The sequence below is a fragment of the Chanos chanos genome, chromosome 9, assembly GCF_902362185.1.
Source record: "Chanos chanos chromosome 9, fChaCha1.1, whole genome shotgun sequence".
Classification (NCBI taxonomy): domain Eukaryota; kingdom Metazoa; phylum Chordata; class Actinopteri; order Gonorynchiformes; family Chanidae; genus Chanos; species Chanos chanos.
Window position 1 is genome coordinate 37,056,573 of NC_044503.1, and position 20,634 is coordinate 37,077,206.

Below are 20,634 nucleotides of genomic sequence, written 5' to 3' on the forward strand. Positions count from 1 at the left end.
TGTGTGGGAGATTTGTGTGGTTTCCTGATACAGCTACATCGCATGTCTGCTAAAACACAGATCATGTGCAGTGACAGGACTGACAAAAGTGCTGCACAGACACTCAGTTCCTGAAGAGATACTGCAGTGTAACAGGAGTGACTGTAAACAACCAACACATACGTGACAAAAAGAGTTCCTCATTCTGATGAAGTTCTGTGTTACCTCTCCATTAGTTCATACACTGTCATGGGCTCCACCACATTTACTCCACTGTCCAGTCTGTGTTCAGAGCCAGACACAGTCTGTGTTCAGGGCCAGACACAGTCTGTGTTCAGTTCCAGACACTGTTTCTGTTTGAGTAAAGCTTTTGGGACTCAGAGGTGGTAGAGATAATACCTAAATGTTGTAACATGTCCATATCACATGACTCTCAGACAAGCTTCCTGGCCTGAGCTGCAGGCCGTGTCAATCAAAGCCAGATGCTCTGTCATATGTTTCAACTAAAGATTATGAAATGTCAAAATAACCTGATCACTGAACAGAAGAGGAGGTTGAGGTCAGGAGCCCCACTGTCTGCTGGTCCTTCTAGTAACAGAAAGTGAAAACATGACTTCCTCAAAGTTCATTGTCAGAGTATCTGTTGAAAGCAGTTTCTGACTGGGACTCAAGTATTGGGGCAGGACTTCCTCGAAGAGCGGAAGACCAAATGCCAACTGAAACTTTCCGTGCACCATTTTAACATGAAAACATCCTTCAAGGTAAATGAATTTTATTTACTCAAACATTATGAAATGTACATTATGCATATACAAATGTTTGTATTATATGCTGTTTACTATTTTAGCTGCTTTACCATTACATAAATATTGAGTTTAACATGAGTTTAAGTTGTGAGAAATGTTGGTCTTTATCAGGAAACAGAAACGTGCTGTGGACTGAAGTTGTGTATTATCTTAAAATGATTGAGAAAAGTCACTGAGTAAAAACTAGTTTGTTCTGCCATTTGTCAAAACCACAAAGACTGTCTTTCATTTTTACACTCTAAACTCCAAACACTGATTGACACACACACACACACACACACACACACACACACACACACACACACACACACATACACACACATATATATGAATATATATGTGTGTGTGTGTTTATATACATACATACATACATACATATATATATATATATATTAACATAATGTGTGTTGGCCCAGAAAAGGGTGGACCATTTAGTTTGCCACACACATCAGACAACCAGCCAAATACCAGGTTCTGACTGTACTTATGCTTTTAAAAAAAAAAAAAAACATTGTAATTTTGACATTAAATTTTAAAGTAAAATGAGAAAATCATATGGAGTGATGTCACACGTGATGAGCATAACAGGTGTTTAACAAACATATAGTAAGCATTTAATAATCTCAGAGAGATTTATAAATCTCATTATAAATAGTAAACTGTGATGTCGATGCACTTGGTAAAATGAGACATAAAATTCACTTCCTTCTTCTTCTTGCATTGTTCAGGAAATGACCATTCGATGGCAGCAGTATAACAAACTGCAAAACTGCAATGTTTTATACAAGCGCTCTTCACAAAAAGCTGGTAATTCGCTGATGAGTAAACTAGTATTTTTACACTCTAAAGTCCAAAGACTGATTGACAGACCAATATTATATAGATATGTATCCCACTGGTAAAGAGCAGAGAGTGTAATTCTGCTATCAGGGGACACCAGAGTTGAGTTCTTGCGATGCTTTTTGTATATGAACCTGCCTTATCTGCACTTTTATTGTACTGCTAATTGTGTTAAATCAAATGAAGTTAAACCTTAGATTTTATCATAACAGAGGCAACACTGAAACTGAAAAACCAAGAGAGTTGCGTAATGGGTGTTGTCCCAGAAAAGGGTGGACCATTTGGTTTGCCACACACATCAGACAACCAGCCAGATACAAAGTTCCAATTGTACTGATGCTTTTTCCTAAAACATGTTGTATTTATTTTGACATTAATCAGTAAATTTTAAAGTAAAGTGAGAAAATAATATGGTGTGATGTCACACGTGATGAGCATAACAGGTGTTTAAAAAACTTTAATAATCTCAGAGAGATTTCTAAATCTCATTATAAATAGTAAACTGTGATGTGGATGCACTTGGTAAAATGAGACATGAAATTCACTTCAGTGTTCTTCTTGCATTGTTCAGGAAATGACCATTAGATGGCTGCAGTATAACAAACTGCAAAACTGCAAAGTTTTATACATGTGCTCTTTCCAAAAAAAGAGGGTAATTCAGTGATACAGATGAGTAAACTGTTTCTTTTACCACATGACAAAAGACAGAGTAATAGACTTCAGCTATAGTGATGCTCTATTTAAAACTAGTTCTTTTACCACATGACAAAAGATGAAGGAATAGATTCCAGCTGTGGTGATGCTCTATTTAAAACTAGTTCTTTTACCACATGACAAGAGATGGAGTAATACATTCCAGCTAAAGTAATTCTTTATTTAAAACTAGTTGTGCACAAACTACCAATTAACAAGTGTTTAACAAAAAGTATTTCCCTGGCATTTAAAAATCATTTCATGATCATAATAAATATTGACTGTGTACTCATCCTAAAACAGGTCTGAACTGTTTAGTGTCCATTATGCAGGATAGTCTGTGTGGTGGATGTGCATGGTGGAGACAGGTGCAAACACTGTTCTTTATATTAAAGTGTGAAATGTGGACTGATCTCTGGGCTGTGTTGTTCAGGACTCCTCAGCAGACTCCTGGGCAGGTCCTAAATGACTTATTAGTCTTTTAGAAGACTTCACATGCTTTGACATAATGCTTTAGTGATTTCTGTCCTATTGATGCTTCATGTGTATCATTGTGAAGTAATTATGAAATAGACATGTTGTAAATTAGACACTTATAAAATCACTTTAATCATAACTTTAATCATAGTCACCTATGTGTGAGCTCTTGAGACCTATTATATCAGTCAGGTCCTAATGATGGACTATATCACACACAGTCCTGACAGTGTGAGCTCTCATGACCTATTATATCTGTCAGGTCCTAATGGTGGACTCAGTCCTGGCAGTGTTGTAGGTGAAAACATTGTAAATGTGGTCTTTGAGCTGAATATTATTTTATAATAATGTCTCATTCTTCACATGCTCCCCAGTGATTCAAGATGTCAGCTGTTCCACAGATCCTGCTGAGAACTGTGGAAGAGCTGGAGAGAGCAGAACTGAAGAGGTTTCAGTGGTACCTGACTACAGAGAATGCAGTAGAAGGCTTCTCTCACATCCCAAAGGCTCAGCTGGAAAATGCTGATGTACAGGACACAGTGGATAAGATGGTGGAGAGATATGAACCAAGAGGTGCTGTGGAGATCACACTGCTCATCCTGAGGAAGATGGAGCAGAATAACCTGGCTGGGAAGTTAGAGAGTAAACTCAGAGAAGGTAATACAGCTCACATGACATTTACAACACAAATGTTTATGTTTCTCAAGGATAAGGTGTTACCTTCTGTGAGTAAAGCAAATACATAAAACAGTTTTTGAACAATGTGGAAATATAAGTATGATTAATGGAGATGGAGCATGAGGCTTCAGCACATAACACACAGCAGTATAGTGTTCTCTGAAACATCTGAGAGTTTCCTCAGTTTGTCCAGTGCAGCCTTCAGTAACTGTGTTTTATCAGAGTGTAATCATATCAAACGATAACAGTGCATCTCCTCATGATACAATGGAAGAAGACTCTTTACTGAATAGAAAGTTTCACTTGACGTGTCTCTTTGGATACAACCAATAGCATATGCTTCTGTTGATGGACAAAATTTAATGTTCAAAGGTATACAAAGTTGGAATTACAATGTATACATGAAGCTTTTGGATGATGATCCTGGCAACTGATGCCGGGGAGTTTTTTCACAAAGAAAAAGTTTTGATTGGCTGGATAAATGGGATCGAACATCGAAACCGTCCAATAAGAATGATCATCAGCTCCTCTCCGTTTTGACTTTTAGCACTGACAGGGAATCACATGCTTAACAATTCTGCCTCAGCCAAAATCATGACCTCATGCTCCACAGTGAGAGTTTTTGATTTTTTAATTTTTTGATTTCCACTTTTTCATGTTACAGCATCTACCTTCCAGCTGCTCCACTCTCATTGACTATTGTCAGTGTCAGTTCTGACAAGATTATCTCACACCACACAGCCTGTGCTGTCTTAGATCTCAGACAATATGTTACAGTAAAACCCTGCCATCCCAGACTGTCTCTCTTTCCTTTTAATTAAAACTATATCTACGAACCATCAAACCACTCACCACTGAATACAAACCTTTTATGAGGCCTTCATCTGACCAAATTCATATTTGCAAACAGTTAACATTAATCACAGCAACGTGACATTGATACATATCACAGAAAAACAAATTCTGAATAAATCAAGCACACCTCAGCTGTCTTATTTAGTCCACAAATACCCAGCAGCTCATTTTAATGGTAACATTATAACATGGGTTGATTTCACTAAATGTGGATCAGTGCAAGTTCATAGCAGGTCACAAAATATGATGCTAATGGGAGAGGATCACTCATTATGGTAAAAATTCCAAAATGAGTGCAAAGCATGAGAAATCCTGCTGGTAGTCTACAGACTCATGTCCTGCTCTCAGAGCAGCTTACTTACTGTTTATTTCCCCTGGACTGATCAGTTTGGTTTTAAATCACATGCAACAGACATGTGACCAAAAACCAACTCCTTACACTGAAGTGGCTGATTAAGGGCACATGCCAGGAAACTGTATTTATACTTGTAGTGAAAATTTTATCTACTCACTAAATAAGTAAAAGTTGAGTAACTGGAGGAAAACTGAATGTTTGCTGAAACTAAACCTGTGTCTCTTTTTCATCTGTTAATGTGTTTATGTGTGTCATATACAGTCAGTAGATTTTTTACATCATGTTCATTTAAATTATCTAAACATACACACATTTGAAAAAAAATACTGCAATTGTATATATATGATTGGAAAAATGCAGTAATCATAATGGCATGATTCACAGTTTCTCTCTTTCTCTCTTCCTCTGTCTGTCTTTTTGCCTCACTGTGGGACTGAAATCTGAAGAAGGGTCTATTCAGAACAGTGCAGTCACTCCAGCTGAGTCCACTTCACTCCAGACAAACATCTCAGCTCAGAATGAAGGTTTGGTTCATTTCGCTCAGACAAAAGACATTGCATTTGGACAGCTATGAACTGATTTGTCATTGCAAAAATCAGTTTTTGATGCTCCTCTCAGATGCAGATGCAGGGAGATTATTCTGACTTAGTCTTTGGGTCACACATTTAAATACTGGTTCTATATCACCAAGGGGTGAATGATCTTCCCTGTCAGATCTCACCACTACACTCATCATCTGTGTCAAATGTCCCATTATATTCTGTAGTTTGACTTCAAAGTATTTATCTTGTTTTGAAAAATCTTCATTTTACTGGATTGCTGGATTTCATTTCAGTTATTTTCACATTTTACAGATTAACTTGGTGTAATAATTCCCTGTTTTATACAGTTTCTCCTATTACAAGGCACATCAAAGTCCTATAAGCTCATAGAAAGCTGATATTGATAGTTTAATAGTGGTAAACTGGATGAGTAGATCAGTTGCCATCAGAAGTTTCTGAGACACTGTCTCTCTCCCTTCCCTCCTCCCACCACTGAAAAAAAAAAACAGTCAAAAACAAAAGTATTTATACTGATCAGTTTCTGGACCAAATGAAATCACATCAACACAGAGTAATGAAAATGTGACTGCATACTTTGAAGACACGTATATATATATTTAGCAAGCCAGTGAATTCTGATTTCTAAATTTGAAATTGTCCATTTCCTTTGACCCAGTTTTGCCAGATTATGAAGCTGTCAGAATCAAACTGAAGTCCAGTCTGAAGCAGAAATATGAGCGCATTTTGGATGGAACATCAGTGAGAGGCCATAGAAAGTTCCTGAATGATATTTACACTGATCTCTACATAGTGGAGGATGAGACTGGAGGAGTCATTCATGAACATGAGATTATGCAGGCTGAGGCATCAACTAGGAGATTTACTACAGAGGAAACTCCAATCACATGCAGTGACATTTTCAAAGTCCCATCTGATCCAAGTCGAAGAAACAGAAAAGTGCTGACTATGGGAATCGCTGGAGTGGGGAAAACTGTCTCAGTGAACAAATTCATACTGGACTGGGCAGAGGGAAAGACCAACCAGGACATAGATTTTATTTTTCCACTTCTTTTTCGTGAACTGAATTCAATAAAAGATAAAAACTACAGCCTGACAAAGTTGCTTCATGAATATTTTGAAGACTCTGCTGAACTACAGTCTCTTCCAGTTGGTGATGGTAAAGTCATGTTCATTTTTGATGGACTTGATGAGTGTTACTTTCCTCTTGTCTTTACTGAGACAGAGAAATTGAAAAAGATTGATCAGAATACATCATTGGGCACACTAATAACAAACCTAATCAAGGAAAATCTGCTTCCCTCTGCTCTCATCTGGATTACCTCCAGACCAGCAGCAGCCCATAAGATCCCTCGAGACTACATTGACCAAGTGACTGAAGTACGAGGATTCAGTGATAAACAAAAGGAAGAGTACTTTAAGAAGTACAATGACAAGGACCAGGAAATGGCCAAAAATATGATCTCACACATAAAGAAATCAAGGAGCCTCCACATCATGTGTCACATACCAGTCTTCTGCTGGATATCAGCCACTGTGCTTCAGCCAATGCTAGCCACAGACAGTAGTGAAGAACTCCCCACAACTCTGACGGGGATGTACACACAGTTTCTGATTTTCCAAATAAATCAAATGAAAGGGAAAGCAGAGGCTGATAACATCAGTCAAATGAAAGAAGGAGATATGGCTGAACACATCATTGTGAAGCTTGCAAAGTTGGCCTTCCTTCAGCTGGAGAAGGGTAATCTGATATTCTACAAGGAAGACCTGAGAGAATGTGGCATTGATGTCATTGATGAGGGTTCAGTGTACTCAGGAGTTTGCACACAGATATTCAGTCAAGAGCAGGGAGTCAGTCAGACAGTGGTGTTCAGCTTTGTGCATCTGAGTGTTCAAGAATTCCTTGCTGCGGCCTATGTGTTTCTCTCGCACTGCAATAATAAAGAGAATGTTCTTCGTCCTGATGCATTTTGGGATATCTTTAAAAGGAAGTCAAAGAAATTAAGTGATCTCCACAGATGTGCTATAGACAAGGCCTTAGAGAGTGAGAACGGACACCTGGACCTTTTCCTCCGCTTCCTTCTTGGCCTCTCACTGGAGTCCAATCAGCGACTCCTGAAAGAACTACTGCCACAAACAGCAATCAGAGCACAGAGTGTGGAGAAAACAGTCAACTACATCAAGAAGACACTCAACAAGAACATCTCATCAGAGAGGAGCATCAATCTCCTCTACTGTCTGAATGAACTGAAGGATGACTCCCTTGTGAATGAAATTCAAAAGTCCTTGGGCTCAGGATGTCTCTCAACAGAGAAACTGTCATCTGCACAGTGGTCAGCTCTGGTCTTTGTCCTGCTGATGTCAGAGGAGACTCAAGAAAAGTTTGAGCTGAAGAAATACAGAAGATCAGATGAAGGGTTGAAGACACTTCTGCCAGTACTGAAAAACACCAAACGGGCTCTGTAAGTATAAGAGTTTAGTGGTGCAGTTACTTTGGTTCATCATGTGTGCTCTAATCTACAGTGGCAGAACTTGCCCACTTGTTTCCTTCCAGAGAGAAGGACTGACAGGACTGTATCAGAGGGCAAGGATTTGGCTGCTTATGTAACATTCAAATGAGAACTCTGTATAATAATTAATAATAATAAATAAAGACTTGTAATAGAGTAACTAATCGACAGAGGAGTGTGTAATTTTAAAGCATTTTTTCATGAACTGTAATTATTTCTTTCTCTGTAGCTCTACTGATTACATCCATCAGTAAAGTAAACATCTGTCTGTCTGTCTGTCTCTCTCTCTCCCTCTCTCTCCCCTTAGACTAGCTGGTTGTAAACTCACTGCACAGTCCTGTTCATCTATAGCCTCAGTTCTACAGTTAGTAAACTGTCCCCTGAGAGAACTGGACCTGAGTAACAATGACCTTCAGGATTCGGGAGTGAAGTTTCTGTGTGTGGGACTGAAGAATCCACACTGTAAACTGGAGATACTGAGGTCAGTATTAGTCAGGAACTGAAAAATGGCAGGTTATCCTCTCTCAGGGCAGTTATACAGCCCCACTATTGAGTCTCTTCTGTGGAAACTGAAATGAGACCTTAAGTGGTTTCCAATAGCAGGAGACTATTGCACACCTGTCTGGTCATGAAGGCGTCTCCTCTCTCCATGGTACCTCTCAAGATTTCTTCCATTTTCTCCCCTTCTTACACCGGGGTTTTTGGGGGGATTTTTTTTGTCTGCTATGAGGACTCAGGGTTCCCATGCGTCCTGGAAAACCTTGTGTTGTGCTGGGAAATTATTCCAACATTCTCCTATTTTCATTTAGCTGAGAATGATCTACTAGACTAGCTATCAGCGCTCCCAAAGACGGATAGCATTACCATCTGAAAGAGCTAAGTTATGTTCAGGATCCTGACAATCAGTTGCTAGTTTATGGATGAGAGTATTTTGAATAGGCTGCTCTAAGTTATGTTGCAACAATTTATGTCACGTCCCATGGTAGCACATGCAGGTTGGATGACATTACAGTTTAAGTGGCCGAAACTCCAAATACAGCCCCTCCCCTGCTTACAACCTATGCAACTTACAATCATCTGTACATACAACCGAATAAAAAAATACTGTATAAATGTTAAAAAATAAAGAAAAAATACATGTAAATATAAAAACTACGGTTGGTCGTACGTCTACCAGTACGGCTGCGTGTGTACAACAGTGACTGTGAGACGATCACGGCATCTCTCTCTGCTCTGGTTCTCAGTTGCCGTTCGATAAGAACACATTATTCAAGCAAATCTAACGTCCCACTTACTTCTATTTCGAGATCTGACCAGTCAGTCAGAACGGAACATCGGACATTTATCAGAAAATGTAATGAAAGTTACATTATCCTTCAGATGTAGATATTAGTCACTGCTGGATGGTAACTGAGGTAGTTTTTTAAAGTTTAACATTACTTTCTTCTCTAGTTGTTATAAACAGTTCAATGCTATTAAATTGGTTCATGTTTGGTTCAGTTGCTAAAGTTGACATTTGTAATTCAACTCTGACTAGGAGCAGTAGTTATAAATATGTGTGGGCATTGTTGAGAGAGTTGAATGGGAAGCTGGGGTCAGAACAAAAATAAGAGCCCAACTGTATGTGAGTCAGATAATGGCTAAATACTGATGAGAATCAGCGGCATTTAAGACTCCTAGCAAACCCAACTCTACCTTTAAATCATACATTTAGATATGTAAATTAGGTATCCAGTTGTTTATTTTTTCAGTGATATGTTTTTTGCAGCATGAGTGAAAAGCGCCTGTATTTTCTCTAGACTTTCTGACTGTGGTATAACAGGGGAAGGATATGCAGCTCTGGTCTCAGCTCTTAAATCAAAACCCTCACACCTGATAGAGCTGGATCTGAGAGGGAACAACCCTGGAGACTCAGGAGTGAAGCTGGTCACTGATTTATTACATTTACTTAATAATACGGAGTGTAAACTGAAGACACTGAGGTGAGAAAGTTTCACAAAAGAGCATATAGTTGTGATAGAGCTGTAGAAGGCTGATTTCCACACCAGACTGACATGGTTAGAGTGAATCATTTTAACTTCTGTTCTTCCTGTGTACAGTTAATCATGCTGTTGGTAAACTAAACTGGGAACACCCCCAGACTCTAAAGGGGGGGTAGGAGCAGCAGTGACATATATATGTGTGTGCATATGTGTGAATATTTTTAAAACAACGATTCATGCTGCTCTCTCTACAGATTGTTGGAAACTGATGCTGCAGATAAAGCTTGTGATTTTCTGACTTGATATTTAGGCAGAAACCCTTTGACCTACTCAGAGCTGGATCTTGCCTTATTTCTTTCTCAGATATTTAGGACAATTGTAGCAGCAGACAGTTATTGAATGATGATTAACATAAACATACTCTTCCTCTCTCTGTAGGTTGTTGAAGAGTGATGCTGCAGAAAAAGCCTGTGTTTATCTGACTGAAGTTGTAGAAATAAACCCCTTACTCCTGACAGAGCTGGATCTGAGTGAGAGGAGGCCAGGAGACGCAGAAGTGAAGAAGTTCTGTCCTCTTCTGGAGGATTCACACTGCAAACTAACTAAACTTGGGTTAGTGGTTTCATTTGTTTTATTTATTCATTTATTTGTTTGTTTGTTTTGTTTTCTTTTTTTATTTTATTTAAACCTGACAACGAAAAATCTTCCAGATATAAAGAGAGTGGATGACATTCCTCTTTGTTTTCCCCCAGTGTACTGACTGCCAGAAAAGCATTACTGTACTGTAAGAGTGGACACTGGTTTTCATTTACATAAATAGGGAGAACACCCACCAAACATTAGAATAGTAGAGTAATGGATATTGATGAGATTTTTTTATCTATGTAATATTTTAGTGCAGTGCTACACGAAAGCTAAACAGTTTACTGCAGAAGGAAAAAAATATTACAACATTCATATTTTCAACAATCACCAGTATATTTACCAATATTTACTTTCCAATTTCTTTAGCAGAGGAAAGTTTACTAATAGCTGTCTCACCATGGAGAGCCAAACATTCAGAATATTCTTAAGAGATGCATTTTCTGCCATGTCATGATTTGACTTCTGGAATCAGTAATGGTTGTCATCCACCCTACCCCACCCCAACACTCTCTCTCTCACTACAGGCTTAATGACAGCAGTATAACAGAAGAAGGCTGTGCTGCTCTGACTTCAGCTCTGACATCAAACCCCTCACACCTGACAGAGCTGAATCTGAGTGGGAATAAACTAGGAGACTCAGGAGTGAAACACATCTCTGCTCTACTGGGGAATCCACACTGTAAACTACAGAAACTACTGTGAGTAATATGATGGTGAACAAAACTTTACATTTCTAAGATGACTTTGTATAGATGTAGTGTTTGCATTAAAATCTGTGATATGTTTATGACAGTAATACCTTATATTAGAAAGACATGGTGGGATATAAATGTTGCTGTTAAACTCTGTCCTAAGACACAGTGAGGCCAGTATCAGAAAATGAACATGTCCAATTGTTGATTTTTTTCAATGATATGTTTTTTTGCAGCATGAGTGAAAAACTCCTGTGTTTTCTCTAGACTTTCTGACTGTGGTATAACAGGTGAAGGGTATGCAGCTCTGGTCTCAGCTCTTAAATCAAAGCCCTCACACCTGATAGAGCTGGATCTGAGAGGGAACAACCCTGGAGACTCAGGGGTGAAGCTGGTCACTGATTTACTACATTTACTTAATAATACGGAGTGTAAACTGAAGACACTGAGGTGAGAAAATTTCACAAAAGAGCATATAGCCGTAATAGAGCTGTAGAAGGCTGATTTCCACACCAGACTGACATGGTTAGAGTGAATCATTTTAACTTCTGTTCTTCCTGTGTACAGTTAATCATGCTGTTGGTAAACTAAACTGGGAACACCCCCAGACTCTAAAGGGGGGGTAGGAGCAGCAGTGACATATATATGTTTGTGCATGTGTGTGAATATATTTTTAAAACAACGATTCATGCTCCTCTCTGTACAGGTTTTTGGAAACTGATGCTGCAGATAAAGCTTGTGATTTTCTGACTTGATATTTAGGCAGAAACCCTTTAACCTACTCAGAGCTGGATCTTGCCTTATTTCTTTCTCAGATATTTAGGACAATTGTAGCAGCAGACAGTTGTTGAATAATGATTAACATAAATACACTCTTCCTTTCTCTGTAGGTTGTTGAAGAGTGAAGCTGCAGAAAAAGCCTGTGTTTATCTGACTGAAGTTCTAGAAATAAACCCCTTACTCCTGACAGAGCTGGATCTGAGTGAGAGGAAACCAGGAGACGCAGAAGTGAAGAAGTTCTGTCCTCTTCTGGAGGATTCACACTGCAGACTGACTAAACTTGGGTTAGTGGTTTCATTTGTGTTGTTTATTTATTTATTTATTTATTTGTTTGTTTTGTTTTATTTTTCTTATTTTATTTAAACCTGACAACGAAAAATCTCCCAGATATAAAGAGAGTGGATGGCATTCCTCTTTGTTTTCCCCCAGTGTACTGACTGCCAGAAAAGCATTACTGTACTGTAAGAGTGGGCACTGGTTGTCATATATATAAATAGGGGGAATCGCGATTTGAAACAATGCTGTTAGCAAATCGCAAAGGCTGTGATTTAGGATATAGACGTTATGGAGCAGGTCTGACCTACGGTTCCTCTGAATGCTGAATGGGCCATCACAGTGTTGGGAGGTCTGATGTTTCTTGATAATGACAGCTGAAAAAAATGAGTGAGGGCTGCCATTGGCAACGGGTTTTGTGCTTCTGATTCACATCTTTATATCATTCCGCAAGTGGTCCGTTCACTTATCATAACGGAAATAAACAGCCAATCTGCAACAAGCTGATGAGTCTTTGTTTGTTTTGTTTTATTTTATCTAAATCTGACAACAGATATAAAGAGAGTGATGACATTCTGTGTTTTCCCCCAGTGTACTGACTGCCAGAAAAGCATTACTGTACTGTAAGAGCGGACACTGGTTTTCATACACTGTAAAAGATTGTCATGTAGATTAACAGTAGTGGCAGCAGGGTTGGCAGTAGTGTCCTGTTAATTTTACAGTTCTCCTACTGTACTCTACCTTACAGCGTGTTACTGTAACAGTACTGTCTACTGAATTACAGAACATTGCTGTGATTTCCTGATTTAACAGCAGAGTACTGGCAGCAGGGTAGGCAGCACATTACCATTTTACCAGTTTATTACTGTTATAATACCGTGTACTGAAACATGGTTTAGTGCTGTATTTTACTGAATTTACAGTTTACTAGTGGCAGCAGGGTAGCCAGTACAATATTGTTTTTTTACATTAACAATTTGACTATAGTCCCAAATACAGTATCATGTAGTCATTTTGGTAAACAGAGCATTAAACTGGTAGTATTGATGACAGCCAGTTACTAAGAATTAAGCATTGCTTTTACTGTAACCTTGATTAGCAACTGTAATGTGATATTCTATACAACATATACACTCTGAATGATTTATACAGGATTCAGACTACATGAATTCAGTCTGATTTTGACACAATTTGTCGTCGCGGATGAACTTTCACTGTCCGGCCCGAATATGAATGTCGGGAATGACCAACGGGCGTCTTTACGTCTTGTAGTGTGACATCTAAGAACAGTGATGTCACATCTGGGACGTCCAACGACGAAACACAACACACAACACGAGAAGTCTAGCATGTCAGAATTTTTGGTGTTTTCCGTCTAGTCTGACATCTCCTATGACATGTTCCATGACGTTGACCAATAGAACGAATGACAGTCGTCCTCCCCGACGACTAATGAATTTCTTCAAGGTCTTGAAAGGCAGCATATGATGATTGGTCAGGGTCATACTCGTAGTGTTGTCAGTCTCCCAGCCAAGACACCGCAAGAATTTATGGCACAATGATCGCCTAATCTGACATAGTGGCCATCGTGAAAGACAAAAATATCATGTGTTCTGATCTGATTAGTTAATTAAGATGCAGCAATAAAAACATTCTATGGAAAAGAAGAGTCTTAGAAAATATTAGATCAGTCATGTAACCGAACATTTATTAGAAAAAGACAGCACCAACTGAAACACTTAATTTGTTGATACAAACATACAGGTTTTTCCATAACAGTTGAAAATTTCAGGTTTCCATAACAGAACATGGCAGTTATGCAGTCATTCATCAACTGTTTAATAAACTTGGGGGAATGATGCACCTCACCACTGTGAGTATCACTGAAATCAGCCTTACCTACTAAATAATAATAAAAAAGTTAATGTTACTGCTGTTCTCTCCCGTCACATCGTGACAAGTGAAGAGGACGGCATGAGAGTGCTGCCAGTTCCACTCAAACAATAATCTGTTAAATGAACACAGTTTAACCAGAGCACAGATCTCCACCTAAAAGAACCAGGTGACTGTGATGGACTGGTGACCTGTCCAGGGTCTTTCCCCACCTTTCACCCTGTGAGCGCTGAGATAGTACTTGAGCGCATGGCCTAGTACTTAACACACATCAGTGGCATATCTCCTAACTAAAGAGCTCTACAACTTTATACTACTACAAGATGAAAACTACTAAAGTCTTGCCATTGTGAGCAGTTCATTGTTTACCCTCAATTAGGTTTGCTAGGTTAGTTACTAGTCTTTAGACTTGTAATAATTTACAGAAAACATCACACTTAATTTGCTATGCTAGTAACAGGGCACTACATCTTTTACAAAGACAATTACATTCACGGTGCATAGTTACCGTTACAACTACCACAATTAACAATCAACACAACACAAAGACTAAATGATAAACAATACACATAAACTTCTACTCGTCACAAAAAGGGAAACACAAACTGAACAATAATGAACTGGGGCTATAAAACTGTCCATTGCCCCAGGACATGCTGGGAAGTTCCGACCATATATCCCGGGAATATGGAGCATGTGCAAAAGATAGCATGCGGCTCACCCTCACCCTCCCTGAATCACTATATCTTGATCTATTTCATCAGAATTTTTGTTGCTTTACATTGAAGAAAACAAGAACGAATCATATAACAAATATAAACACATAAACAGTGAAACATATTTCTATTTTGGTAATAAAACACATGCCTTTGTTGGTCTTTTTGAGTGTAGCTTAGTTACCTTACTGAACACAAACAAACTCTGACTGTCATAACAAAGGTGACAATATTAAGCAAACATTGGCAGACAGATCAAATGTATTTCAACTCACCGTATGATTTGCTCAAAAAGTGCAGGATTCAGATGATAATCAGAAAGAAAGTCCAGAGTTGGCTTCATGACTTTGTGTTCAGTGTCTCCTCTAGAAATACAGTAGAGTTCTGTATTCACAGGGCCTCTCTGCAGTTGATTCTAACATCACCCCCAGAATGCAACACTGTTCACAGTGTATTGCAGTATTTTATGGGTAATGGCAAGCTGCCCATATATAATGCCCAGAATACATTGTTTTCTATGGTATAGTACAGTTTTAATGGGAAACAGGATGTTACTGTCAGAATTTGACTGTTTTCTTACAGTATTTTGTCACAGTGCATATAAAGTAATGAATTACAGTATTTGATGAATGAGGGTGGCTGCAAGAACAAAATGAAAGAAAAAACAGTTCAGAATTGACTTCAGTCATTTTCTCCATCCAGTAATTTACATAATTTTCAGAACCTCTGCGATGTCTAGACAAAGCTGATGTGTTTAGACAGGTCACAAAGACATTAACAGCAGTGTCTGAACCTCTCTCTCTCTCTCTCTCTTTGTCTCTCCCTCTCTCTCTCTCTCTCTCTGTCTGTCTCTCTCTCTCACTCTCTGGTTGGATGCTGGGTATGTGAGAGCATGTTCTCAGTGAAAGGACTGGGGAAAAAGGCTGTTCCCTTGAATTCTGTTTGTGTGTTTTTTTTCCTTGTCTGAACCATGAGTGAAATGTTTGTTCCCTTTACACAGCATTGTCTCACCCTTCATCCACAACATGAAACTGAGAAAAAAATCATGACATACCTGTGTTATCAGTCTACTGGACCAATGAAATCACTGTTATACACTGTTATTACCTGTTATTTATCTACTCATCAGCACTGATGTTTTAACACTGCACGAATAATATAGTATTGTCTATATTATGGATGCCTCCTGGGAAATGCTGTGTTTATGGAACAGCTACAAACGCGATATTTCAATATTTGAATATGAAAGATGGTTATAACATCAAAAATTCAATCAAACAACCATTTGTATGGATTAACATTTTTAATAATGTCATGATAGAACATCACCAAAGTACAGCCCTAGAAGGGATTTACAGGATCATTTTATTCTTTAAAAAGTCAATGTTTTGTTTTCCTTCTCCCTGTGTAGACTCAGAGACTATAACCTCACTCAGCAGTCCTGTGAAACTATCGCCTCAGCCCTGAAGTCAGTGAACTGCCCCCTGAGAGAACTGGACCTGAGTAACACTGGTCTTCAGGATTCAGGAGTGACGATGCTCTGTGCCGCACTAAAGAATCCAAACTGTAAACTGGAAATACTGAGGTCAGTCATTCTGAATTGAACAACTTGTTGATCATGTTTCTAGTCATTCTATTTATGTAAGTATTTTGTTCCAAACAAAATAAATATTTGGACAGTCTAGACAAAACTGATGCTTATAGACAGGTCACAGAGACATTTGTATCAGTGTGTGAATATTATCTTCTCTCTCTCTGATTGGATGCTGGGAGTGTGGGAGTGTGAGAGAACATGTTCACAATGAAAGGACGTTTTCCAAGGACATGAGTCTGTCCCTGTTTTTGATTTCTGTTTGTTTCTTTTCTTTCCTTGTGTGGTGGGAGAATGAGGAGATGAGAGACAGACAGACAGTCTAATGGGAGCTAGGCTGTAGCCAATCAAATCATGTTACTTTCCAGCTATTCATTGTGTGTTTGATTTAGATTTGACCATAGAGATCAATGACTTCATACTGATCCAGTCATGAGTCCAGTATAATGAGTGCACTCCTTTATATGTACTGTGATGGGTTTTCTGCTTTTGTTCTTTTTCCTCTGAGCTCTACACAGTCACTGATCCCCATAGTTAACACTGCAGTAGTGTATGAATCAGTCATGAAGTGAACACATCAAATCACATTATCTGACTTGATGAAAAAGATCAAAGCTGGGTCTAATGACAATAGTAAGACCAACAGTCAGGAGCAGAGTCACTCTCCAGAGGGAACAAACAGCATCATCAACAATGGCAGGTTTCTGATATTTCTAATCTTCTCACACAGTAGACTCTAAGAGTACAGTTACTCGTGTGAATAGGTTTGTTTCATTCATAATGACCTAGATTTAGGGTTTTGCTGTGCGTGTTACTTACTTTAATTCCACTCAAGCTGGACACTGGGACAAAGGGCAGTTTGATTAGTGAGAGTGATATCAGAGCAGTGAAAATAAAGCCTCACATTCACGGGAAGGCCGTACAGCTCAAGGCCTACAGTGGACAACACATGGAAACTAAGGGCACATACAGACTCAGAGTTAAAGTAAAGGAGAGAGAAGATCACCTTTTGTTTGTTGTGATATCAGATGGGCGTGACTGACTTTTGGGTGATGAGACTTGTGAGGACTTAGACCCAGTTAAAAGGGTTTACTGTATCAACAGCTCCAATGATCAGAGTCATAGTGTAGATGTAATTGTGAAGAGATTTCCAGATGTCTTTAAAGGGTTTGGTACTCTAGCATTCACATATACGATATTATTGAAGGACGACATACAGCCAGTAGTCCATGCTCCCAGGAGGATCCCAGAGCCACTTAGAGATTGTCTAAAGAAAGAGTTAGACAGAATGGTGTCTCTAGGAGTGATAAAGAAAGTGGAAGAGCCCACAGAATGGGTGAATTCAATGGTCTGTGTCAAAAAAGTGCTGATCTCCACATGTGCATGGACCCAAAAGATTTAAATGTGAATATCAAACCTAATGCAAACACGTTCAGATTTCTACAAGGGAAGACCACAAAGTACAGCACAAAGTAGTGTACATTTAGCACTACATTTGGGCATTTTTTGCTTTGGAAGGGAGCTTTCGTTTGAAATTTCCTCCGCTCCTGAAATATTTCACTGTGCCATGGGACATATTGTTGAGTGCATAGACGGTGTTTATGTTTATGTAGACAACATTGTGTTATGCAGTGTGTGTGTGTTTATGTAGACAACATTGTGTTATGGGGTGTGCATGTGTTTAGGTAGATGACATTGTTCTAAGGGGTCCACACTGGAGAAGCACAATGAAAGACTCACCAAAGTGCTTCACAGCATCCAGAGACATGGGTTACAGCTGAACAAAATAAAATGTCAGTTTGCTGTTAGAGAAATCATGTTTTTGGTGACAAGCTTTCAGGAGATGGTGTGAAGCTGGACAAGAACAATGTGCAAACGATCCTCAAAAAGCCCAGACCCAAAAAGTCTGTAGTACATGCAATGGGGATGATCAATCTCAGAAAATTCAGACTGAACCTGTCTTCAGTGTGACCGGTGAGAGAAGCTGTCAGATCTCGGCTCTTTTTGCTGTATTCATTACTGGAGTCATTAATCAATCTGATCAATCTATCATTATATAAGCAGAATTTATGAAATTTCATAGAGGACTTTGCAATCGGTCTTGCAATTTTAATATGAACTTGACTGACAGTTTTGTAAGTGCTGTCCTTTTTGATCGCTTATTTCTTATTTAAATTTTCATTAGTCTCTCCAGTTTAAAGTGTACAGTTAATTACAACTTGCGCTCATCCCATGTCCAAAAATTTCATACTGTGTGTTTGAGCAATTTAAGCAAATTTTTCTCTAGTTGAATTAATTCACCTAAACTTATAAGTTTTCATGCCTTTTCTTGTGTGTCTTTTGCTGTTGTCTGGATTAAAATGATCTCTTGTTATGCTGATTTATATGCTGAAATCTTGCTGTGCTGTGTCCAAGTGTGAGACAGAAGACATCACAGGATAGAACTGTACTCCACAACTAGTTTACATTTTACTTGTTCATATTTAACCATTTACTATATAGGGGCATCAGGAACCTCATATTTAAAGAGATTGCCAGAAGTAGTTTACTGAAATTACATGGTAATAAAACATACAGTATGATTATGTAAGAAACATCGTCATTCTATGGTCAACCATCCTATAAACCCACAAACAACAAACATGTCTTTTACTGAGACAGTTGGCAGGGGTTGGGGGGTGAAGAAAAAAAAAAACCTCACAAGGCATATTGAAGATTTCGACCTCATTGTAATATACTGATAGGGTGAAGCAGAAAACAAATTAAAGTCATTTACGCGTAAACATCACCGAACCGTAACTATATCAGTGAAAGAATGATCTCAGAACAGACATCTACAAATCCCAGCCATGGTGACTTGTGGGGCGCTGCTCTGTGGCTGCTTTGCTGTGTTCCACATTTTGCATTTGGATGTTTATCGTGTTGTTTATGCTCCTTACTTCACACCTTGCCTGTACTGAAGTTTCAACTATAGGTTTTGCGTTATGGTGCGTGATTGGATTGTTTACGGTGATTTTAAACTCATATCTGACCCAAGGACGCAACCACAGTTATGTTGCTGGTGACACGATTGTGAGATCCAATACAGCAGAGAATTCTTACTGTCGTTTCACAGTCACAAATCTCCGGACTATTCAGCTGTTGCAGACCGCACTGTCTTAGAACAGATCCTAAGAGAGGTACTACACAGACAGAGTGAAAACGTGGATGTAAGGGCGGTATTCGTCACCGACTGAGAGGGTTGAAAAACAAACTCCCTCTGCCTTCTATCCTGCTCATCAACACACAGTCCCTAAGAGCAAAGACAGACGAGTTGTCAGTCAATACCCGCTACCTGCACGAGTATCAGAGCGTCTGTGTCTTGGCAATAACTGAGGCTTGGCTGGATAGCAACATTGTGTCCAGTGAGGTGGAGCCTTCAGGTTTCTCCGAGACCCCAATATCACCGGGAAGGCTCACGGAGGCGACGTTTGTCTCCTCATCAGGGACGAGTCTAGTCGGGCAGTTGTGGTGAGAGAGCACCTGTGTACTCCTGACATCCAGCTGCTGTGTGTCTCTCTCTATGACCTTTCTATCTGCCCAGGGAGTGTCCTCAAAATTTCCTCACTGTGGTATATATACACCCAAAGGCAAATTTTAATAAGGCATTAGAGATGATATTTAATATCTCACAGAAACTCGAGTCACTTTCACCTGATGCACCCAAGTTTAAATTCTTGGAGATTTTAATAACTGTTTGGTTAAAAAGTGCCTTAGACATGTGTTACGGATCTGTCATAGACGCCTACACTGCATCCCTTTTCCCACCACTAGGGGCGCCTGACCACTGTGTGGCCTATCTCCACCCTGTCTATCAGAGGCTACTAGAGAGGGAGAAGCCTCAAAAAAGGCCTGTCAAAGTATGGAACAACCACAGCATAATGGCTCTACAGGGATGTTTTAACTGCACATTATGGGAGGTCTTTAATAGCCCTAATATTAATGATCAGGTTGTAGCAGTGTCTGATCACATCAGTTTCTGTGTAGACTCTGTGATACCTACTAAGACCTATAAAACCTACCCTAATGATAAGCCTTGGGTGTCCAACAAATTAAAGAAACTTATCATTAAGAAGAAAAAAGCCTACAGAAACCAGGATGAAACAGCTAGAAGGGACAACCAGAGACAGATTAAAAGACAAATACAGCTGGACAAGTGCAGCTACAAAACAAAAGGTAGAGGCCACTCTGGCATCCGGAGATCCCAGACAGACATGGCAGGGAATTAAAACCATGACCAATGTTCCCCACAAGAGCAGGGGAAAACCAA

At 39.1% G+C, this 20,634-nt stretch overlaps 1 pseudogene; it reads left to right on the top strand.

Moving 5' to 3' along the window:
• Window positions 1-3,178: 3,178 nt before the first annotated feature.
• The window catches only part of LOC115821737 (NACHT, LRR and PYD domains-containing protein 3-like), a 29,218-nt pseudogene continuing 11,762 nt past the window's right edge, over window positions 3,179-20,634 (top strand).